This window comes from Carettochelys insculpta, chromosome 1 (genome assembly GCF_033958435.1).
Source record: "Carettochelys insculpta isolate YL-2023 chromosome 1, ASM3395843v1, whole genome shotgun sequence".
Classification (NCBI taxonomy): Eukaryota; Metazoa; Chordata; order Testudines; family Carettochelyidae; genus Carettochelys; species Carettochelys insculpta.
This window is the reverse complement of record NC_134137.1, coordinates 14,223,009-14,247,427: the sequence shown is the minus strand read 5'-3', so window position 1 is coordinate 14,247,427 and position 24,419 is coordinate 14,223,009. Positions and strand designations below refer to the sequence as shown.

At 47.5% G+C, this 24,419-nt stretch overlaps 1 long non-coding RNA gene across 2 annotated transcripts; it reads right to left on the bottom strand.

Annotated features, from left to right (window-relative positions):
- LOC142001245 (uncharacterized) lies at positions 1 to 24,177 on the bottom strand. Of its 2 annotated transcripts, none has more exons than XR_012642440.1 (5): positions 24,051 to 24,177; positions 11,287 to 12,719; positions 10,279 to 10,445; positions 3,769 to 6,665; positions 1 to 931 (listed from the first exon to the last, which is right to left on the bottom strand). It is a non-coding gene; the product is annotated as an uncharacterized LOC142001245 (long non-coding RNA). The 2 variants fall into 2 exon arrangements; XR_012642426.1 differs by lacking the exon at positions 24,051 to 24,177 and adding an exon at positions 23,103 to 24,037.
- Positions 24,178 to 24,419: the final 242 nt, after the last annotated feature.

Sequence of the window (24,419 nt, the reverse complement as noted above, 5' to 3'; positions counted from 1 at the left end):
AATCACCCTAGGCAATTAATTCCAGTGCTTAACCCTCCTGACAGTTAGGAAATTTTTCCTAATGCTCAATCTAAAGCTTCCTTGCTGCAGTTTAAGCCCATTGTTTCTTGTCCTATCATCAGAGGCCAAGGAGAATAATTTTTCTCCCTCCCCTTTGTAACACTGTTTTAGGTACTTGAAAGGTGCTGTCATGTCCCCTCGTATCATATCCTCTCTCATATCATGGTTTCACACTGGTTTGATGCAAGTGAAATAAGACTCCGTGCAATTTATCAGTACTATCACTCCCATGTGTGAACCCTGCTCCCATCTCCCATGATAGAACTCCAACATGCTGACAGGCCACAGCTTCGCTTACAAGGAAGGCTGTTATTTATTTGTCAAAAAGAAAAAGAACTAGGGAGCAATCAGGCCCATCAAAAGCTGAACAGGAGTGTGGAGTCAACAGAAAGCCAGAGACTGTGAACACCATTCTGAACTCTGGCTCCAACAGGAAAAATAAAGAAATGAAGAATGAACAACTAGTAGCAGTAGTAAGTCTCTTCCACTCCTACATCTTGGAGCATAGGCCATTGACAACCATTCGCCAGCATCCCCTGTCCTGTGCGATTTTTTTCCAGTTGTGACCAACTGTATCCCGTCTTTTTAGTGTCTGCCTTCAGGTCTCCATGACAGGTGTTTCTTGGGCGCCCTCTTTTCCTTTTTCCTTGTGGTTTCCAATGTAAGGCCTGCCTTCTGATATTAGTGGTTGGTTTTCTGAGGGGACGTCCAGTCCATCGCCATTTTCTCTTCCTGGTTTCTCCTTTGGTAGGAAGTGGGTGAGCCAGTTACCACAGGTCTTGGTTGTTGATGGAGTATGGCCAGTGGATCCCGAGGATTTTATGGAGGCAGTCATTGAACAAATAGGAATTAATGAATTTCATACAAATACCTGTTGATAAAGGGAAGGAAATCCTTGGAGAAGAAGAATACACAGAGCTTCCAAACGCAGGGCCACCACAGCTATGCCATCTCAGGAACCTTGCAGGAAAGCAGTCATGCCTTGGAAAAGCACAATTCCCTCCCTGCTTCCTCCTTGTTGCAGATGAGACCAATGCACCGCTAGCCTATCCTGTGTCAGTAGCAAATTCCCTCTCCCTGCCCATCAGCTCTATTGTGCGTGTAGGGGGTAAAAAGCAAGGTTGCAGCTACTCCCTGCTCTGGCTGGGGGAAGGAGTAGTGAGCAAATGATCTACATTCTCTCCTGCACACTTGGCCCTAGTCCTTCTGCAGGGGCTTTTTCTTTCACTAATACCCCTATGTGGACATGCATCACAAGCCAAAATTTAGCTCCTGCTGGGATCTGACTTGGGAAACAGCGGGCTAATAGTTCTGGCGGAAATAACAAGTGGTCAATGGCAACAAGGAACAGCAATCCTGCTGGGGACGCAGTGGTGTGGTGGTCAAGGTCAGAGAATTAGACTTGGGTTTGCAATGTGATATTACAGCAACAAAGAGCAGTGCCATTTTGGGACACACAGACATTGTGTCCCAACTCGGGAGGTAACAGCCCCCCTGTCAAAATACAGTGTGACCTGAGCTGGGAATCTCCCTGCCAAAATGCAGGACTCTAATGTAATTCCTCTCTCTGTTAGCAGGGGGCAGTATATAATACTGTGCTGCATGCTGCCTAAAATGATATCCGTGGTTGTCAAAACATTGCAGCCACTTTTTGCAATAGCGTGTGTGTGTGTGTGTGTGTGTGTGTGTGTGTGTGTGTGTGTGTGTGTGTGTGTGTGTGTGTGTGTGTTAATTGTTGTCCTTTTTAACTTCGAACTCGCTTGCGGCAGGTAAAATGGGTGCTTTGTTGTGCTGTAGAAGTGGTCGCATTTCTGTAGCAGATGGATTGCCTCTTCACGATCTTCCAGGAAGAACAATGTGGTAAAATGTAAAGTTTAGCTGGTGTTTCAAAGGGGCCTAAGGCGAGACAAATGTGAGAATTTTCTGTAATGTTTATGAGCTGTTTGTATAACTAAAGCTCTGCAAATTCACAGATAATTGCATTCATAGAACCATAAAATCATAGGATGCTGAAACTGAAAGGGACCTCAACAGGTCATCAAGTCCAGTCCCCTGGTCTCACAGCAGGACCAAGAACCATCTAGATCATCCCTGTTAGAAATGCATCTAACCTGTTCTAAGTATCTCAGATAATGGAGATTCTACAACCTACCTAGGCAATTTATTCCAGTGCTTAATCACCCTGAGAGTTAGGAAATTTTTCCTAATGTCCAACCTAAACCTCCATTGCTGCAATTTAAGCCCACTGCTCCTTCTCCTATCCTCAGAGGTTTTTCTCCCTCCTCCTTGTAGCACCCTTTTAGGTATTTCAAAGCTGCAATCATGTTCCCTCTCAGCCTTCTCTTTCCCAAAGTAAACAAACCCAATTCTTGGAATCTTCTCTCATAGGTCCTGTTTTCTAGATCTTTAATCATTTTAGTTGCTCTTCTCTGGACCCTCTCCAATTTCTTCACATCTTTTCTGAAATGCCATGCCCAGAACTGGACACAATACTGCAGTTGAGGCCTAACTATCACAGAATAGAGAGGAAGCATGACTTTTTGTGCTTTCCTCACAACACTCCTGTTAGTGCATCCCAGAATCATGTCTGATTTTTTTTGCAACAGTGTTATACTGTTGACTCATACTCAACTTGTGGTCCCCTATGACCTTGTAGATCCTTATCAGCTGTACTCCTTCCTTGGAAGTCACTTCCCATTTTGCTTTGGGAACGTGGATATCCGTGGATCATTTTTGCAGATGCGGATAAAAACTCTGTATCCGTGCAGGGTTTTATTTACAAGTCTGCATCTATTGCTGTGGCATCATTACCCACTGCAGGAGAGGGGCATTCATTAAATATTAAGCTTATATGTGGAGATATAGACATCTTGTAGTGCTGCAAAAGACCTTAACGAGTCATTGAGTCCAGTCTCCTGCACTCACAGCAGGACCTATCCCCGTCCCTGACATTATTTTTCTCCTTAATCTACCCTAGATCTTTAGAAGGCTGCCTCAAGGCTTGAGCTCACAATACCTGGTTTGTAAGGCCAATGCTCTAACCAGTGAGCTATTCTTCCACCCTCCCTTGCAAGAAATCTAAGCTGCCCCAGACTCTTGAAAGATCCCCTCAACAGCTGCACTCACAACCCTGGGCTTACAAGGCCAATGTTCTAACCACTAAGTGAGCTCCATCATTTATGCTAGGATAGATGCAATCTATTTGGGAGGTATTTGAGGCACAGAACTGCTGAAATTAAAACCCCCTCATTGGTTTGTGCCAGGTGATTCAGGCTAAGAGGCTGTTTAACAAGATGTAAAGATTCACGCTCAGTCCATAGCCCAGACTCTGGGACCTCAGGAAGAGGTGGCAGCCTACAGTTCAGCAGCAGCCCAATCCCAAACTGTCTACACGGCAGTTTCCAATCTCTTAGCCCAAGCTTCAGTCAGCGGGCATGGGCCAGCTGTGGGTGCCTAACTGGAGTACACATGCATCCTCTAAAACAAGCAGAGCCTGGTAGGACTAAAAATGTCAGGGAGAGGACTCCTGAAGGAAGCCACACAAGCAATCATACCATATGCAGACACGATGCCTCTGCACTGGCATGAATCTCACTCCATGAGAACTCAAAGAGGATGCGGCTCTCCAACGTGGACGCATCGTATTTTTACCTAGTGAGGCAGGGAAGGAAATTGAAGAAGTTTGGCCAGATTTAAAAATAAACTCACATGACGCACTGCAAGCTGGAGAAAGATTCTTCTTCCTGGTGGTCACAACAATTGCATTACTCAGCTGGCATCATGCTTGTTTTGCTGGTCAGAAAATTACATACATCCTCTTCCTACAGCTGCCTTTCTCTCCCTCTCTCGCTTAACCATACTGGAGTTATTCTTGCAGGAAAACCATTGCTCTGGTCTTGATGCTGGAGTTAGGTTCCTAGAAGGAATCCTCAGATCTTAACATGTTGCTCATCAGTATTTTTTTTTTAAGGCCTCTTTTCATTTTTTTGTTTTTTCCTCCTTTTAATTTCCTGTTCTTGGCCTTGTGGATGATTTCCTGAACTTGGTAAACATGCCGGGTAGTTGGGAAGCTGTCTCCGAAACTAAAGCATTGCGCAATGTGTTGTGGTTTTCTTTTTTGTTTGTTTTGGTTTTGCAAGTTATTTCAGGGCAGGAAAGAATTTGTTTATCATAGTTTTGCAGAAGTCTTCTTTTCCAAAACAATCAACAAAGGAGTTGGTGCAGGAACAGGGGCTGATTACACCTTTTTTTTCATTGGTGTAGCTCCAGTGATTTTACCTCTGATTCACACCAGTGTATATGAAAGAAGAACTAACTTTCTCATGGGGTTAAAAAATGGGGAGGGATGAATTCCTGAAGCGGATTTAGGAGAAGAACCTGGTCTTGCAAGGGTTTGACTTCCCCCAGAAAGTATTTCTAAAATACTTTTCAGCCAAGGCTCTCAAAGCACTTTATAAACGAAAGCAGGTGTAATTAGTTACCCCTCTTCACAGATGGGGAAATTACAGCACAAAAAGTTCAATGAAGTGCTGATGAGTCAGTGGCAGACCCAGGAACAGAGCCCTGATTTCTTAATTCACAGCCCAATGGATCCCAACACCTTGCAGGACCCAGTCCAAAATTTTCACAGCTGTAAGCTATCCTGGCTTGTGCTTTGACAGGAAGATTAGAGGTGACGCAGGTCACAGATCAGCAGACCAAGGCGTTTACACCAGTGCCTCCAACAGGACCTCATTGTTTGCTCTGCTGCTCAGGGATGACGTGTGGGGGGGTCACATGCACCCCCTCAGGACCTCCCCCCCGCACGGTCAGTGCTGCACCACTTCCACTGTGTGCAAAGGCTTGAGCTTGCACTGCTCTGGAGCCACTCTGCTCTGGAGGAGGGGTGGGGCCACCTCCATACCCATGGGAAGCAGTGCAGCAGGGGTGGATTAAGGGTTGGGCTTGGGGAAGAGGAGGGGCATGTGAGTCGTGCGCCTTCCGAAATCCCCCTTACCAGTCGCCACTGTTGTTGCCCAAAGGTAAACCGCCTTTGGATGACTGGCCCTCTCCGGCCCATAAGAGTAAGGGAGAAGTGGAAGTCCTCATGAAAGAGGAGCACTGGGAGCAGGGACATGCACTTTTCAATTTCAGCTTTGCACAGTCAGACACGGCCATAGAGGCAGAGTGCACACGATGGGCAAATTGTGCGACATTCGCTCTCGTGCACAAAGCTCACGTCAACCCGACATCAACCCTTCAGCCTCAGTGCACACAGCAACCAGCTTGGTGCATACAACTGCTTGCATGGACTCCAGTCCTGCATTGGTACACGCTTGCCAATGGCACTGACTCCATGCAGGCACAGAGTCCTCTGGTATACAGGGATCAAGGCCTTACACAGTGCAGCGACAGACCCTTCAGACACACAGATGAGTAATAGATATTCAGATAGATATGCAGATAACATGCCACCACCTATCATGCAAATCAATATTGTCCAACCGCTTCCTTGGTCTCTCTCATCTGTCTGTATCTGTCTGTTGTTTTGTCTTATTTCAGCTTCTTGGGACAGGCTGTCTTTTTGCAAGTGGGTTTGTACAGGATTTAGAACAATAGAGTCCTGAACCATGGAGTCCCTTGCATCTCCTGTAATACAGACGATAACTGAAATAATAAAACCTAACAAAAACAGATAGAAAACAGACACATAAATAATCGCTATATAGCTCCTGCAAATGCACATGGGAGTAACTCATCTTCTGGAAGTCCTTTCATCGATTAGCATGGCACTTCTCAGGTCAGTAAAAGTGCTTACATGCATATTTACATGATCATGAGGGACACACCCAACCTTGCAAACCTTTCTCTTGGCCATAATCCACCCAAATGAAAATGTCAGCTATGAACCTCTGCATCATGAACAGTAACAGCAGGGGTGTCTTAGCAGACAGAACACTCAAGAAAGCTAAGTTCTATTCCGTGGGCTGTTGGATGCCTTTACCCCAGGCTTGTGCTTCCCTAGGCCTCAGTTTTCCCATTTTCGAAATGGGGATAATGACACTAATGTGCTTTTTAAAGCACTTTGAGGTCTGCTGGTGAAAGTCCCGAGTTTTGTCACTATGAAACATGCTCTTCTCACTGTTACATTCCTGACTGTGCAGAGTCCAAGACCCTGATCAAATGAGCTCCATTTGCCAGCGAAACTGCCAGTTCTCCAGGGATCTGAAAGATAGAAAAAAACAGTCACCCACATTTTGGGGAACCCTGCTTAGTTGTGGGTAAGTCTTACTTGAGACCGTTAGGGTTACATAAGCACTCATCTGAATAATTTGCCTCAAATTCTTCGGTGCTTGTCTCTCTTGAGTCAGTGGCCATGGGAACAGAATGCTGGAGATCCATCATCTGAGGGCAGCCTGCTGCTTGGCTCTGAGAAGTCAGGCGACATTTGAGTCAGGTGCCAAGATACAAGTTTGACCACATCTGCAGTCCATTGAGGCTCCTATTGATGATTGACGGGGTCCCTTCCGGTCTTCGATGTGATGCCTCTGTGACTGCAGTGGGCTTTGGATCAGGCCTGCAATGATACAACCGACTGCAGATACACTGTGATCCAACCAGTCATCCTGCAAGTAAAGCAGAGGCAAGTGAACATGTGCTTCCTTTGAACTGCACCCAGTATGAATTCCACTTTAATGAACAGGGAGTGAAAAGGAACCACTGAAATACCTCTACAGGGATAGGTACTTAGAGAAAGAGCACCAGCCACATCACAGCCGAGGGGGGGAAAACACAAGAGTGTCTATAAAGTTAGAGCAATGGTCCGTCTAGCCCATGGTTTCCCAAACTGGGGGGGGCGTGCCCCCCCGGGGACTGTGCAGAAATTCCAGGGGAGACATGAGGTGGCCCAGCCCTCCCCATTATTCTTCCCACCTGGAGAAAGATCTGGCCTTTGCTTCCAGCTCTCAGCCCCTGCCATTTAAGGTGGCTGTCCCGGCGCAGCCATTACAAAAAGCAGGCAGCCGGCAAAGACCCCTGTGGAGCTAGCTGCCTCCTGCAAAGGTGAGTGAGTGTGGGTTGGGGGAGGAGGAGGCTGGGGTTAGATGGGGGACTGGGGGTGCCTGTTTTGGGTGAGTGGGATGGTGAAGGTGTAAGAGCAGGGGGCTGGTACTTGGTTTTGTGAGAGGTGAGCAGCTCCAGTGGTTGGTTTGTGGGGCTTAGGTGGTGGACCCTGAAAGCGTGGGGTTTGGGCAGCTGGCCCTGGCAGCACATGGCTTAGGTGGCTCAGGCTGGGGGGGTGGGCAGCTGGCCCCAGTAGTGTGGAGCTCAGGTGGGCTGCTGACCCTGGCAATGGGCGGCTCAGGCAGCTCAAACTGTGGGGTGGGCACCTGCCACCAGCAGCATGGGGCTCAGATGGCTTAGGCTGGCGGGTGGGCGGCTGGCCCCAGCAATGTGGAGCTTGGGCGGCTGGGGATGTTGCTGGGGGGGCTGGCCCTGCCAGCGTGGGGCTTGGGCTGGTGGCTAAGGTGGCTGGCCTGCAGCTGGGGCGGGTGGCTGGTGGACAAGTGGCTGGCCCTAGCAGTGCAGGGCTCTGTCAGGCAGCCCTGGCAGTGCACTTCTTGGGCTGGCAGGCAGCTGGCATGGGCAGCTCTGGTGGCTGATATGGGGCCCAGGCAGCTGGCAGTTTTCTGGCTCCTGCAAGCCAAAGGCAGCCAGGAACCAGGCTGCAGCCTGATTCCCATCTCCCCTCGACATGCGTGAAAATTCAAGTTATGGGGGGGTTTCACAAATGCAACCCCCACATAACTTGAGGATTTACGGTATCTCTTTTTGGAGATGGGGTGACCAGAATGGCAGCGGGATTCAATATGTGGTCATACCATCGATATATATAGTACCATTATGATATGTTCTTCTTATCTGTCCCTTCCTAATGATTCCTAACACTGTTTGCTTTTCTTACTGCCAATGCAAAATGATAACTAACCCCAATGACTCTGGGATCTCTGTCTTGACTGGTAACAGCTAATTTAGGCCCCTTTATTTTGTATGTATAGCTTGGATCCTGCTTTTCAATGTGCATTACTTTGAAAGCAATAGGATCTTGGACTGTTATGTCAGTGGTGGGCAACCTGGGGCCCGTGGGCCGCATGCAGCCCACTGGGGCTCCACCTGCAGCCCACAAACTGCCATGAATCAGCTATTCATGGTTATTCCAGTTCGGGGAGGGTGTGGAAGATTGGGGAGGGACCGCAAATCAGGCCAAAAGTGCAGGGAGGGTGGGGTGGAGCAGGTACATGAGGGACTATGGTGGCCTGAGATGTGAGGTGCATGAGGGATGGGGAGCTGCTGGGCCACAGGTGGAATCCCAGTGGGCTGCAGGATGCTAGAGCCCACTGCGGTGAAGGAGGACAGCACACTCACGATTGGTGGTTACCCATCGCTGCTGTAAGTGCCTTGAAATATTGGGGATCTTTATTTTCTTTTTAAAGCGCTAGCCCCATTTGAGGTACTATATAAAAACATTAAGTAATAACAAAGCCACCGCTCCAAGACTGGAATAGACCTTGTTAATTACACTGGAGAAGAGCCATTTTTGAAGGATTGGGTACATGTCGTCACTGCAAACATGCATGGGAAGGGGAGGCTCAGGGAATCAGCAGTGGACTATAGAGGGTCTCGCCTGCACATGTTGAATCTGAATACAATTCTGGTCTTTCGTGTGGCGTATAGGAAAAGGGTTTGGTGGGGCTCACTCCAGTTCCATGCAGACACGTGTATCTGTCACACCCCCACCACCACAGTCAGCATTAATCAGTACCCTGGATGGGTTTGGAGATGGAGAGTGAATTCCCCTCTGACCCCCCAGCAAGTGACTCTTGGTCACTGATGAGACACATTGACAGAGCAGTGTGGGGGGAGGATTTGCTCTTCCAAGTTTATGCATCTGTTTGGTGAATAAAGAGATTACAGGTTGAAACTCTCTAATCCAGCACTATATCATCTGGCAACATCTGTAAGCGGGCATGATTTTAGTTAGACTGATGGCCACTTATCGTGGGTGAGGCCAAGTTTCCTGTGGTCCCATAAAGTTTGTTTCCAGCCACCAGTCCTGGCTCTCAGTGTTCTGTGCTGTCATCAAGCTGTAATTTGCCCCTAAAAGTCTGCTAAGAGCCCAGTAAGCAGTGAAAGTGTTGATAACATGCTAGACAATACTGATCTCCCATAGTCCAGCAAATTCTCTTGTTCAGCATGGAGGGTGCTTAGAGAGGTTCAACCCGTACTTGGATCTCCGAGGCAATGAACCCTATGTGTGCGCGGTGGGGGTGGGTAATGTCAAAGGTTGTTCGCCAGGGTCAGTCCCACATGGACTGCCGGATGTTCAATTTAAATAAGCAGTCACACCTGCAGAGATTCAGATACATCAAGCATCTGGTGGGCTGCCAGACACTAACACTGATGAATGACTTCTTGCCCACCCATGCTCTACAGAATGAAATTCAAAAAGGCCTGACCCCATGAGGTGCTGAATGCTCTCAGACCCCATTGACTTTAATATGTTTTACAGGAGCACAGCAGCTTGCTGGATTGGGCCCTAATAGAATCAAAACATGACTAGGGTGGTGGTGACAGAAAAAGAAAAACAAGGAAATTCACACCACAGGTTGACCTCCAATTCCCAGCCACAGCAGGGAATTTCCTTAACTACTTCCTTAATACACCCTGCTCTGCATGTAGACTGGAGGCCAGCCTTAAATGTGGATTTCCTCCTTTTTTTTTTTTGCTTTCGTCAGCCTCGGATGTATTTTTGGGTCAATGAGTACACAAGGGGAACAAGGATAGTTTTGGCTCTGATCACAGCTCATCAGGATCCTTAAGGTGTTTTATGCTTACAGCCCAGAGGATTATTTCTAATCGCCTTAGGCAGTAAAATATTTCCTAATCACTAATCCACAAAAGTATTTAACTTCCGTGGCTATTAGGAGCCTCAGTAGTTTTGTGGAGCTGGACCTAAATCTAGATTGAAACAACAAATTTTCTACAGTCTTTAGAACTCTATTAGCACCTCCATGACTGAATAAAGAGGCTGCCCTTCTCAGAGAAGGGCCATTTTACTCAGACTTCACAGGCCATCGCATTGAAACCAGTTGCTGAGTTTGGAGGCAGGAAATGCACCACCGTGGATGAACTCATGAGAGAAGCTGGACATGCCGTTGTCAAATGTTAAAGGAAACTCACTGTTTAAGGTTATTAATATAAAATGCTTCCTGCTTGCAACACGCTGGGGAAAAAAAGATGCTCTGGTTGTGGAAATCAACTTCAGCTCTAACTTGTTCAGGAAGGGACCCTTTTGTTGTTCTGTGTTTGTACAGCATGCAGTCCAGCGGGGGCCCAATCTAAGTCTACTGCAACAGAAATAATCAAAACAAAGAGTCGGATAAAGCAGTTGGAATTTCCACCATGTTTGGAACATGGCACAAAGGGGCACTGTGAGTGCAAGGAGCCAATAACCAGTCACAACACTTCCCCAATTTGATATTCCTAAAAAGGGATTTGGATTCTTGACTTAAGTGACTCATTTTACATTTGGAATATAATTCACAAAACACAGAAAAAAGCTATGCTGTAAAACAGAAAGTGAATCCTACTAGTTTGAGCATGGAAGTGGGGATGAGGGCCCCTGGGCCCAGATCCTCAGCTGGCGGATGTAAGGATTGAGCCAGCAGGAGCTCAATATTGCTGAAGGATTTGGAGAATGTGTCCTTCAGAGATCATTTGCATGAAAATGCAAAGGTGTGCACATGTAATGCCTTGCAAACAAAGCTTGATGGGAGCAGGTGAAACAATGAGATTTTGTCTATTGTAAATCAACATGTTGTTGTAAAGTCACAGTTTATGTTGTCACCCAGTGTAAGAATTGTGGAGTCTCGCCACTGCTTGAAGTTTTGTGCGGGGTACAGAGCAGTCATCACTGCTGTGTAAGATATGGATTACAGAGGGATCCCTCCCTCAAAGCATTTTGAGGAGAGAAAAGGGGTGAGGGACAGTGGTTGAACCAGCTAGCTGAAAGCCTTTTGACTATACAGCTGTGAGACTGGTTTGATTAGTTCCCCCCTCTCCCCACTGTTCAAAGGTAGGCCTAAGGATAGATCTATAGTTATTCTGTGAGAATCCACCTTGGTGAATACTGAGGGGCTGTGGCTAGGTCCAAAGCTGAATACCACTATGAGCTGAAATCACTGGTACCTGAAGCTATGAAGAGCTGGAATCACAGGGTTTTGCCTAGAGCAAAACCCACAAGACTGCAGCGGATGGCCATCAGGAGAAGCAGCAGGTGGTCAGCAGGCGTGGCTGGCAGGCGCGGCTGGGAGGACCGACCAGCAGCTGGCTGTCAAGTCAGCTGGCAGGGGAAAGCAGAACGCTGAACCAGCGCAAAGGTGGCATTGCCTCAGGTTCAGTGAAGGAATGCATCAGGGGGATGTGTCAGGACCTGCACGGACTGGACAGAGATGTAAGCTGGGCATTTGAAGAGGGGTGCAGAGAAAGTTTGAGTGTGAGGATTGGCTATTTACAGCCTGAGAAGCAAAGGACACTGCTCAATCCATTTGAACTGGACAGTTACTTGAGGATTGGTTATGAACACTGGGTGTGGTATTTTCCCAAGCTAATGCTGTATGACTTTTCTGTCTCTTCATTGAAAGTTTCTTTTTTACACTCAGACTCTGTGCTTGCAAGTGGGGAAGCATTGCCTCTTTGAAGTACCCAGGGGTGTGTGAATTTCCCAGGCCACTGAGTGGGGGCTCGAGCTGGTTCTCTGTGAGATGGATGAAAAGGAACCCCTAGATGTTGAACCTGGCCCTGCTTGCTGCTGACTTCTTCCGGCAGAAGGGTTACATGTAAATCCATACCGCTGAGCACATGGCTGCTATATCTGATTTGTGGCTCAGCTGGTGATTTGGTGTGATTTAGGAATAAGTCTCTCAGCTTCTTTTGGTCAAATCCTGGCCCCATTTCAGTCAGTGAGAGTTCTGTCATTGGTCTCATTGGCGCCAGATTTCAATCTTTTTGTCTTTTAGGTCCTTCGTAAAACAGGGACAATACCTGCTTTACAAAGCTGGCCTCTATTAATGCATGTTCTTGTTGCTGTGCGTCATGTCCTCCCTTTCTATTTGTAATAACTTCCTGCTTCGTTATAAACTCTCTGGATACACGACTTGAATTAAACTGTAAGCTCCTCAGGACAAGGACTTCTTCCTGTACAGTGCCTCGCACAATGGAACTGCTAGATACTACTTTAATAGAAACATTTATAGATATTTCAAGAGGCACAGCGGTTTGTAAAATTCTTTGTGCTAGATGAAGACATCATGATAACAACATTCTGTGCTTCTATTGTGATGGATTGACACTTGACTTAAGCCCTTGTACTACGAGTGGGGCATAGGTCATCTACAAGTCTACTCCACTTCACTCTGTCTCAGGACAACACTTCTAGCTGACTCCAGGAGTATCTCAGTTGTCCTATCTCAGTACATCTTTTCCACATTGTTTGAAGTCTTCCTTTTGCATTTTACTTCTGGGTTCCATTGGAGAGCTTGATGGGCTATGCTGGATGATGGTTTTCTCAGAGTGTGGCCTAGCCATCCCCACTTTCTTCTCTTGATTAGCCCCTGTAATAACTTGAAAAAAATTGATGAAATTAAGGTAAACTTTACCAAATGGCACTAAACTTTACTGGATTAAGGTAAATACCTTTGTGGTACATTACATTCAAAATGCGGTTGTGTGTGTGTTATTGTGGCCTTGTATGTATCTTCTCTAGTACAGATTGGGCCCCCCTGGTCTGGCACCCTTGGGACCTGGAAGGTTCTGAACCAGGGAATTTGCCAGACCAGGGGAGGTTAATGCTGTCCCTCTGCTGCCAGTCTCTGGGCTCTCCTGGGAGGCTGCCGGGGTCCACTCTCCCTGGCCACTGGCCTCCATTCCCAGGCTTCCCTCCCAGCCGTGCACTTGGCTCCTAGGCCAGGTTCCCTTCCAGGGACGCATGTTCCTATTTTCAAAATGTTTTCCCTGTGCCTTTTACCTTATATTTGCAACAACCCTCTGTGATCAGTCTCTGAAGAGAAAACAAGCAAGTCTATTTAGTCTCTACGGCGACTGCAAAGAACTGTCAGCTTAGCCATAACCTTCTTGGATGGGAATGGCAACAGTGGGAGAAGCTGAGTGTATGTCTATACTTAACAGGAAATCAACCTGTTCAAGGATGATCTTTCAGAGATCTATTTCCCGGAGTTGTATTTCATGCATCTTTACTCTCGCCATGAGTAAGGGAGGTCGACGGGAGAAATCTTCCCATCCATCTCCCGCACTGAGGACTGACCTTACAGTCGACTGCAGATACGTCCATTCTAGCTACACAATTGTCATAGCTAGAATTGCATATCTGAAGTCGACAGGTAAGGTCTAGTGTAGACCAAGCCTGAGAATGAACATCCTTGCTAGACCTCTGGGATGGTGGTGGAGGGGAAAACACAAGTGCAGGCACCTGGAATGGTGACAGTCATGTTCTGGAAAAATGCAACACTGTAGGAGCTCTGTATAACTCTTATTAAGCCCTTATATCTGGAGAAACATTGACCCATCTACTGCGGGGTTCCATGCAAATACTCCATATCCTTTCAGCTTCAAAAGCCGGATACTGACAGTAAATGTTGTAAGTACACAACCAAGCTAGTTCTTCGCTTCTTATTTATAAAGGATCCCAGACTTACTACATACCATTTTCCTGATTTTATGCATGCACTGCCTCTGCAAGCCAAAAAGGAAGCACATTTACCTTTGATGTCCAGCAAAAAAATTGATTAATCACTAAAAAGGAAATAACTCGATTCCCATACAGACGCACAAAACATCTTGGCACAATATGCAAATATCTTCTTCAGGGCAGACACAGCCAGCCAGATTCTTATCTCAGGCCTGGTCTATGTTAGAAAATTAGGTTGGTTTTACTACCTGGGTCAGAAAGACGTGAAAAGTCCACACCCATGAGCAGAATAGTTAAACTTACTCAAGTCACAATAAACAACAAGAAGTCCTGTGGCACCTTATAGACTAACAGATAAGGGGCCACAGGACTTCTTGTTCTTTTTGGAGATACAGACTAACATGGCTACCTCTGTGATTCAAGTCACCATGTAGACAGCACTAGATCAATGAAGAATTCTTTGTTTGACTTAGCTATTGCTTCCCAGGGAGGTGGCTTACCTATGCTGATGGGAGCAATTCTCCCATTGGTGTAGCTAACTCACTGACTACAACAGGGGTGGCCAACCAGTTAGGAATGAAGAACCAAATAGAGTGCAAAGAGCCGCATATTATATGTATATTTTAATATATGATATATTTATTTATTTTTAGCTATCATTCTATATATAGCTATATATGATATCTATAGATAGATAGATAAAAATAAATATATAATACATGGCTCAATGCCCTTCCCCTCCCCCAGGGCCAGGCATGCCCATCTCCCGCTCTAACCCAATCCCCATCCCCTACCCCAGAACCAGGCACCCACAGCTCCCCATTATAACCCAATCCCCCACCCTTCCCCCACAGCTAGGCCCTGCCCCTGCTCTGACTTAATGCTCTCTCCTCCCCGAGAGCTGGGCACCCCCAGACCCTTTCCCCTCCCACTCTAATTCAATGCTGGTGACTCACCAAAGCTGCCATCATGGCTGCCCCAGGGCAGCTGCTGCCACCACATGCTTCCACCAAGTGGTGGGGCACATGTGCAGAGCGGAGGACAGCAGTCCCAGCACGCAGCTCTGAGGAAGAGCTGCACTGAATGGCTCAAAGAGCCGCATGCGGCTCGAGAGCTGGGGGTTGGCTAACCCTGCACTACAGCCTCAATTGCAAGTGGTGTACAACCAGGGTAACGCCACTGAAGTCAGTTAGGGAGCGTCTACACAGCAGTTATTTTGGAATAACGGGCACTATTCTGAAATAACTTTACAAGTGTCTTCACAGCAAAACCGCCATTTCAAAATCATTTTGAAACAGCAGATGGCTTATTTCGATTTCAATAAACCTCAATTTCCGAGGAATAGCACCTATTCTGAATAGATATTTATAGACAGGGAACAGATGTGTATAGACAGGGAACGGGCTATTTTGAAACAGGCGGCATCCAGCCCTACCCAACGTGCCCTATCAGTGTGGATGCTCCATTTCAAAATAGCTGAGCACTATTTCAATACGCATTTTGTGTGTCGACGTGCTATTTCAGAATAAACTATTCCACAAATTCTTTTCCGGAATAGCTTATTCTGAAATAGCACTGCTGGGTAGTCATAGCCTGAAATACATCCACACTACAGAGATCTTTTGAAAGAAACCCTTCCAGAAGATCTGTGCCAAAAGAACTTATTTCAAAAGATTGAGTCCACACACGAAAAAGCGGATCAAGAGTGATCTGCTCTTTCAAAAGCAAGCATCCACACAGACCCTGCTCTTTTGAAAGAACGGGCCAGTGATCAAAAAATTAGGTCCCATGAGGACTGCTCTTTCGAAAGAAGGGAATTGTGGCATGTCTAAACACGTTTTCTTTTGAAAGAAGCTTTCGAAAGAAGGCATTCTTCTTGAAACAGGCGTGGAAGAACACTTTTGAAAGGAGTACCACATTCTTTCAATTTACTTTAGAAAGAACACTTTTTATGTGTAGATGTTCTCTGGGATTTTTTGAAAGAGCCGCCTTTTGAAAGATCTTGCTAGTGTAGACGCAGCCTTAGTGAGGGGCAGAAATCGGTGACAGAGCAGTGCTGAAGTGAACTGGACCCTGACATGAACGGAAGGGAGCCAGTGCAGTTGTTTAAGGAGACAAGCTAAATGCGGTTGAGCAGGAACTTGAACAATACAACTCTGTTTATTTGATGGTGCTTTTTCCCAGCTACACTACCCTTATAAACCTCTGTTAGTTTTACTCTTTTTCAAGGAGTAGGCAAACAGAAAAAGTGCCTTTTCATCATTCACTTTTAACTTTCTTGCAATGGTGCCAGTATAGCAATCACACGATAGTACTTGCAAAAAGGCCGTTGGCTGCGGTGAGAGCTACTTTGTTTAGAATTGCAAAGGGTAAATATGGAGGAAACAAGATTTTTGATAAAGCATGAGTTTACTAAACCCAGCTCATTGCCCTACAAACACTGAATGCAACTGTTACAGGATTTAATTGGTAACTCGAAACAACAGCATTGAAAGATCCCAGGCACAGTTTATTTTTAATGACTGACTCATTTATCAGGTAGGTGAAATTTGAATATTTTATATAATATAAATTAAGAGCTAAGACTGGATCATTTTATTATTCTCTAAGGGCCCTGCACGGTTAACTTCAGCTCACTCAAATAACAAACAGTCCACTAGTACCTTAAAGACTAACACATTTATTAGGTCATCAGCTGTTGTGGGTGATCTTAATCCTGATTTTAAAAACAAGCTTTAAAATTCTTAGGCTGTGTCTACGCTAGCTCCCAACTTCGAAGCAGCAAGCTTCCAAATGCCGGCTTGTGTGTAGCCGCAGCTAACCCACAGGTACTTCAAAGTGCCTGCGCTACTTTGAAGTACCGGTGGGTTAGCCACGGCTACATACAAGCAACCAGTTGGAAGTTTGCCACTTTGAAGTTGCCGTGGGGAAGAATTAGCTTAATGAAGTGCTGAATATGCACCGCAGCACTTCATTAGTAATCTCCCGACACCTGACTTACCATGCTCCCTTCGAAGTTGGGAGCTAGTGTAGACACAGCCTTAGAGGGGTAGCTGTGTTAGTCTATTTCAACAAAAACAGCAAGAAGTCCAGTGGCATTTTAAAGACTAACAAATTTATTAGGGTGTTGGGGCATAGGCTTTTGTGAGATACAACTCACTTCCTCAAATGCTGAAGGAAAACAGAGATACAGAGATGAGAAATTCAACTACACTAAAATCCTAGACTTCTTCTGGTTACTAAAATTCTTTAGCTCCATTCTTGTTATTCCAGGGTTGCTCCTGGTTTGTTATGGTAAGGTTACTCACCAATGCCCGGCAGAGCACATGCTGGTATGCTCCTGGAGAGAGCTCCTGAATGCTGGAGTACAGGTGTGTTGTTTAGGGTTGTTAACAGTTGTTGCTCTGAGATGAACTGCTTGCAGTTAAAAAATTCAAAGTTGTTTCGGTCTAATAAAACATCCCACGAAAGCTCACCTAATAAACTGTTTTGCTAGTCCTTAAAGTGCTACTTGACTGCTTTTTGTTTTGATACTCTAAACCAACTGTTGCATAGTGGTAACTCGACACACGATGTGCCATGCACCCACAAGCTTTGCCTGCTGAGTTTGTTCTTCAGAACCGATAACCGTGAGTGTTCTATTCTAATGTGCATGGGACAGCAGGGCCGACAGCCACCAACGTTCCTGGGGCAAGGTGTGCGTGGTGGGGCAGCTCCATGCCCCTGGAAAAGGAAGGGCCCTGGGAATGTGGACCCTTAGTGCTGCCTATACCATGTCATCTCCCACCCCACCAGTGATACTTGTATTTTTTCCATGTGTGGAGTAAATTTTGTTATGTGCACCAAGGCATTTTCAGATGGACACCACCAACAGAAACCATGCTGGCAGATGTGGGTGAGTGTTGAAAGTAAGAAAGGTGAGCAGTAACATACAGACCCTTGATTTCAGAAGAGCAGACTCTGACTCCCTGAGAGAATGGATGAGCAGGATCCCTTGGAAATGAAGATGAAGGAGAAAAGAGTTGAAGAGAACTGGCAGTATTTTAAAGAAGTCTTACTGAAGGCACAGGAACAAACAATCCTGCTGCATAGTAAGAAAAGCAAACATGGTAGGCAACCAGCTTGGCTTAACAGGGAAATCCTTAGTCAGCTTAAATTCAAAAAGGATGCATACAACAAATGGAAACATGGACAGTTGACTAAGGAGGAGTATAAACATACAGCTGGAGAATGCTGGGCAGTAATCAGGAAAGTGAAAGCACAATTGGAACTGCAGCTGGCAAGGGATGTGAAGAGTAACAAGAAGGGTTTCTACAGGCATGTGAACAATAAACAGAGAAGGTGTGGGGCCATTACTGGATGAGGGAGGTAACCTAGTGACAGATGATGCAGGAAAAGCTGAAGTACTCAATGCTTTTTTTGCCTCAGTCTTCACAGACAAAGTCAACTTCCACGTGACGGTCCTAGACGATGCAGTATGGCAAGGTGGAGGGCAGCCATCTGTGGGGAAGGAACAAGTTCTGAGCTATCAAGAAAAACTAGATGTGCACAAGTCCATAGGTCTGGATTTAATGCACCCCAGGGTACTGAGGGAATTGGCAGAGGTCATTGCTGAACCGTTGGCCATTATCCTTGAAGACTCTTGGAGATCAGGGGAGATACCGGATGACTGGAAGAAGGCAAACATAGTGCCCATCTTTAAAAAAGGAAAGAAGGACAATCCAGGGAACTACAGACCCATCAGCCTTACCTCAATCCCTGGGAAAATAATGGAGGGAATCCTCAAGGAATCCATTTTGGAGCACTTCGAAGAGGGGAAAGTGATCAGAAGTAGCCAACATGGATTGACCAGGGGCAAGTCCTGCCTGACCAATCTGATTAGCTCCTATGACAAGGTAACAAACTCTGTGGACATGTGGAAGTCAGCGGATGTGATATACCTTGACTTCAGCAAGGCTTTTGATACCGTCTCCCACAACATTCTTGTCCATAAGTTAAGGAAATATGGATTGGATCCTTGGACTATAAGATGGATAGAAAGCTGGCTTGATGGTCGGGCCCAATGGGTAGTGGTCAATGGCTCAATATCTGGATGGCGGTCTGTTTCAAGCAGAGTGCCGCAAGGCTCAGTTCTGGGGCCGGTGTTGTTCAACATCTTTATTAATGACCTGGATGAGGGACTGGATTGCACCCTCAGCATGTTTGCAGATGACACAAAACTAGGGGGAGAGGTAGATTCATTGGAGGGTAGAGAGAGAATCCAGAGGGACCTGGATAAATTGGAGGACTGGGCCAAAAGAAATCTGATGCGGTTCAATCAGGAGAAATGTAGAGTCGCGCACCTGGAGCGAAAGAATCATAAGCATTGTTACAGGCTGGGGATCGACTGGCTCAGCAGCAGTACGACCTAGGAGTTATGGTGGATGAAAGGCTGGATATGAGTAAACAGTGTGCCCTTGTAGCCAAGAAGACTAACGGCATACTAGGGTGCATTAGGAGGAGCATTTTGAGCAGATCTAGAGATGTAGTTATTCCTCTTTATTCGGCACTGCTGAAGCCACATCTGGAATATTGTGTCCAGTTTTGGGCCCCCCAGTATAAAAAGGATGTGGATTTGCTGGAGCAGGTTCAGTGAAGGGCAACAAAAATGATTAAGGGTCTGGAGCACAAGACCTATGAGGATAGGCTGAGGGATTTGGGCTTGTTTAGTTTACGGAAGAGAAGACTTAGAGGTGATTTAATAGCGGCCTTCAACTTCCTGAAGGGGAGCTCTAAAAAGGAGGGTGAGAAACTGTTCTCAGTGGTGTCAGATGGCAGAACAAGGAGTAATGGTCTGAAGTTGAAGAGGGTGAGGTGTAGGTTAGATATTAGGAAAAACTACTTCACCAGGAGGGTGGTGAAGCATTGGAATGCATTGCCTAGAGAGCTGGTGGATTCTCCATCCCTTGAGGTTTTTAAGTCCCGGCTGGACAAGGTCCTGGCTGGGATGACTTAGTGGGAGTTGATCCTGCTTGAAGCAGGGGGCTGGACTAGGTGACCTCCTGAGGTCCCTTCCAGCCCTGTGATTCTGTGATTTGAATCTTTTCTAGGTGGCGACCCAAGCAATCAGCTTACAGGGAACACTGCCTCTCGCCCTCAGAGCCACGTGGGGTGGCCATTCAAGGCCTTGGGTTCCGGCCACCATGACTGCTGCAGGTGGTCTGGGCCTCTTTGAATTGCCAGGCTCCAGGGCAGTTGCCCCCTTTGCCCCCCACAGTCAGCAGGCCAGACAGTGGAGCACCGAACAGGGGCTGTGGATGGTATAAGTGTCTTCAAGGCAGCTTGCTCTCAGTAGGCATTGTGGAGGCAAAGGACTTTGTGAGTTTTGAGAGAGAGCTGGATAAATTTAGGAATGCAATTTTATGCCATGGTTGCATGTGATGGTGTGGGGCAGGGCTCAGTAGCCCTGGGGTTCACTTCCAGTTTATGTTTTCAAAAACACTTTCATCAGGGTTTCAGCTGAGCTACGTCTACACAAGCCCCCACTTTCAAAGGAGAATACTAATGAGACACTTTGGGATATGCTAATGAGGTGCTCCAATGAATATGCAGTGCCTCGTTAGCATGATCGTGGCCACGGCACTTCAAAAGTGCTGCTTTCGATCACGTGGCTTGTCTACACAGGGACCCTGCACACTTCGAAATCCCCTTATTAGCTACGACAGATCAGGAAAGGGATCTTGGAGTTATAGTGGATAGTTCTCTGAAGACATCCACGCAGTGTGCAGCGGCAGTTAGTAAAGCAAATAGGATGTCAGGAATTATTAAAAAAGGGATAGATAATAAGACAAAAGATATCATACTTCCCCTATATAAAACTATGGTACGCCCACATCTTGAGTACTGTGTGCAGATGTGGTCTCCTCACCTCAAAAAAGATATATTGGCATTAGAAAAGGTACAGAAAAGGGCAACTAAGATGATTAGGGGTTTGGAACGGGTCCCATATGGGGAGAGGCTAGAGAGACTGGGACTTTTCAGTCTGGAAAAGAGGCGATTGAGGGGCGATATGATAGAGGTATATAAAATCATGAATGGTGTAGAGAAAGTGAACATAGAAAAATTGTTTACCTTTTCCCATAATACAAGAACTAGGGGACACCAAATGAAATTGATGGGTAGTAGGTTCAAAACTAATAAAAGGAAATTTTTCTTCACACAGTGCACACTCAACGTGTGGAACTCCTTGCCGGAGGAGGCTGTGAAGGCCAGGACTCTATTAGGGTTTAAAAAAGAGCTCAATAAATTTTTGCAGGTTAGGTCCATAAATGGCTATTAGCCAGGGGTAAAGTATGGTGCCCTAGCCTTCAGTACAAGGGCAGGAGATGGATGGCAGGAGATAAATCACTTGATCATTGTCTTCTGTTCTCCTTCGCTGGGGCACCTGGCATTGGCCACTGTCGGCAGACGGGATACTGGGCTGGATGGACCTTTGGTCTGACCCAGTATGGCCATTCTTATGTTCTTATTCCTATTTGGTTACAGGAATAAGGGGATTTCGACATGTGCGGAGTCCTTTCAAAAAGGACCCCATGCATATGAGCCGCGCACAATCGAAAGCGGTACTTTCGAAGTGCCGCAGCAGCCATTATGCTAATGAGGTGCTGCATATTCATTACAACACCTCATTAGCATATCCTGAAGTGTCTCATTAGCATCTCCCTTTCAAAAAGAGGGGCTAGTGTAGACATAGCCCTGTAGTGATTAGAAAGGGATTCTGCGCCCCCCTACTCTGTACTCAGCTTTGGGTTGTTGGGTTTTTGTTTGTTTTGCTTATACCATTTCGTTTCCTTTTTCTGAAGCATCAGAAATGTCCATGTCTACAAATGGATACTGGATAAGGAAGGCCAGGGCTCTGAGGTGGCACCGAATACCCTGTGCCTTATGCTTGGCTGCCTCATGCTTGCTCAGAGCCTGATGTAGGATGGGAGACAAACAGGAATAGGGACAGGTCAGATTGGCAGTGATCTTGAGGTTTTTCCATCTTCCTCTGCTGTGCGGAATGAGAGTCACCTGCCAGGGTTAGATCTGGGTAAATCTTATACATAGCTCACTTAAACACATCCCTGCTATTGCAGGGACCTTGAGCACTGATGCATTTTGATCCCTTGTATTGTCTGCCTGTGGCACATAACAGCCTAGACTCCTTTAAGACTCCTGGAGGACTTTGGTTGGGTTGCTGGGTTAATGTGCAGGTGCTGGGTGGTGTTGGTGGCCTGTGTTATACACAGGGTAGACCAGGTTTGAACGTGGACATGTGGTTTGAACCAGGATGCGATTTTTCTGGGTCATTATAGGGGTTCTTTTGCATACGTGGCTTAATCTAATTCTTGACTCCACCCCCACCCCCAGCCCCTCTACTCTCTGATTTGCTCACCTTGATAATTTTTTTTCTGATTTGTCAACTTGATTACTATTTTCGGTTCTCTATGCCTTAAATATTGAGTCTGTTCTGGTATGGCTATGGGCTGAAGAAGTGGGTCTGTCCCATGAAAGCTCATCACCTAATAAATTATTTTGTTAGTCTTTAAAGTGCTACTTTACTGCTTTTTTGTTTTGAGGGTAGACCAGGGGTCAACAACCCTTGGCATGCAAACGGATTTAAAGCAGCTTGCCGCAGGGGCTCCGGCCCGCCCCTCCTCCCCATGCAGCATGGGAGGAGGTGGGGACGGCAGTGGTGGGGCCAGACCAGAGCCCCTCCATGAATCTGCAATGCAGGGTGGGGCTGGAGCCCCCACCAGAGTGCAGGGCCAGAGCCCCTGTTACAGGGCCTTTGCCATGAAGCAGGCTGGGGCCAGAGCCCCCTCTGCAGGATGGGGCCAGGGCCAGAGCCTCTCTCCCTGAATGCCCCTCTGTGGCATGGATCTGGGGCCGGTACCCCTCCTCCATGGGGCATCATGATCATCAACACCCATGGGTTCAGCATCCATTGATGTCTGATGTCTCCCTCACTATTTCCTTCCATCTTTCCCTGTCCAGTGTGGAGTGGCAGCCCTCCTGCCCCCCGTCTGGTGGCCCTGGGGGAACCCAGGCACCGAGGGGCCCCCATATGGGTGGGGTGCATGCTGGGTGCACTCCAGCTTCCCCACCCGTTCCCTGTGTGCGCAGCTTGCAGTGCTGTCTGTGGGAGCAGGTGCTGAGTGTCACCCGCGGCTGCTTCCGTGGGCCAGGAGGTGCAACCATCTGGGATGTGTGGACTGGAGCCAGTGGCTGGCCCACTTCCAGCTGTGCCGGGGTGTGCAACAAACCAAGTACCTACCAGAGTGTCTCACAACAAGGTCTGGGGAGGTCCTGCTCAATGGTGATTGGCTGGATGACTCTGATGGGACTGCAATCACCAGCGCTCCATTGCTGGATCCCTCCTCATGCAAGGATGCCTCCAGCACCAGCTACAGGAGAGGAGTTGGGGTGGAGGATCCTGGCTGCTCCTCCACCTCTGGCTCAGGCTTGGGCTCGGGCTCATCCAGGGCCGTGTCCAGCTCCGTGATGGGTGGAGAGGTGTCCTCGCCCCCAAGGAAGCTGTTGAGCTCCCAGTAGGAACGGCAGTTGGCAGGTCATGTCCCTGAATGGCTGGCCACGTCTGTAGACCAGATGTATGCATGCCTCAGCAGCTTTACTTTGGAGTGTACCTGCTCTTGGCTGTGGGCAAAGTGTCCCCGGGCAGCCAAACTGGTGGCCAGCCAGGCAAAGGCAGGGGCGTGCCGCCTCTTGCACCTTGTTTCCTGGAGGACCTCCTCATCCTGCCAGAGTATGAAGAGGTCCCGGAGCTCCAGCTTGGTCCAGGAGGGAGACCTCTTTTTGGTGGCCTGGGTTGGATTCAGTGACCTCTCGCCCAGCTCCCAAGAGGGTCCCTGGGTATCACAGGGCTGCTGGCTACTGGCCATTGTGGGGCTTCAATTCCAGCATCAGCTCTGGGGATGGCTCTGAGGGTACATTGCTAGGCAGCTCGTGTCCCTGCTCCAGACGTGCTCTCAGCTTCTGCCACAGGGTCCCTGTGGCTTTAAATGCGGCTGGCTGCAGGAAGCACAGAGCTCTGCTAGCACTGGCCAGGGCATCTCTGTGCTTCAGCTGGCGGGGACCATGGAGGACACCTCTCTCAAAAGAACATCCCCAAGAGCGCCTAGACTAGCTCCCCACCAATCTACTATATCATCTGCTCTCTCCAGAGCCCCTTGAATTAATTTGACCTCACTGTTCTAAAGCTTACCATAGGCGTGACCATGGAAACACATGCTGCCGGCTGTGGGCGCTCTGGCACGCGGCAACTGAATCTCTTCTGGGCGGTCACCCAAGCACTCAGCTTATGGGGAACACTCCCCCTCACCCACTTCTTACTCAGCTCACAGCCCATCCCACCCTAGCTCCATCTCCGACCCCGACCTCACCCTGTGACCCTGCCGTCCCCCGCCTCTGCCCCATCCCATTCTTCCTTCCCCACCTCTGACCCCACTTCTTTTCCTGCTTTGCCTTTGATCCCCACCTCCCACTGCATTACCACAGCCTGCCTCTGACCCCCACCTTCCCCGTCCCCCGCCTTCCCCCTACCTGAGCCACCTGCCTTCCCCTACCTCAGATC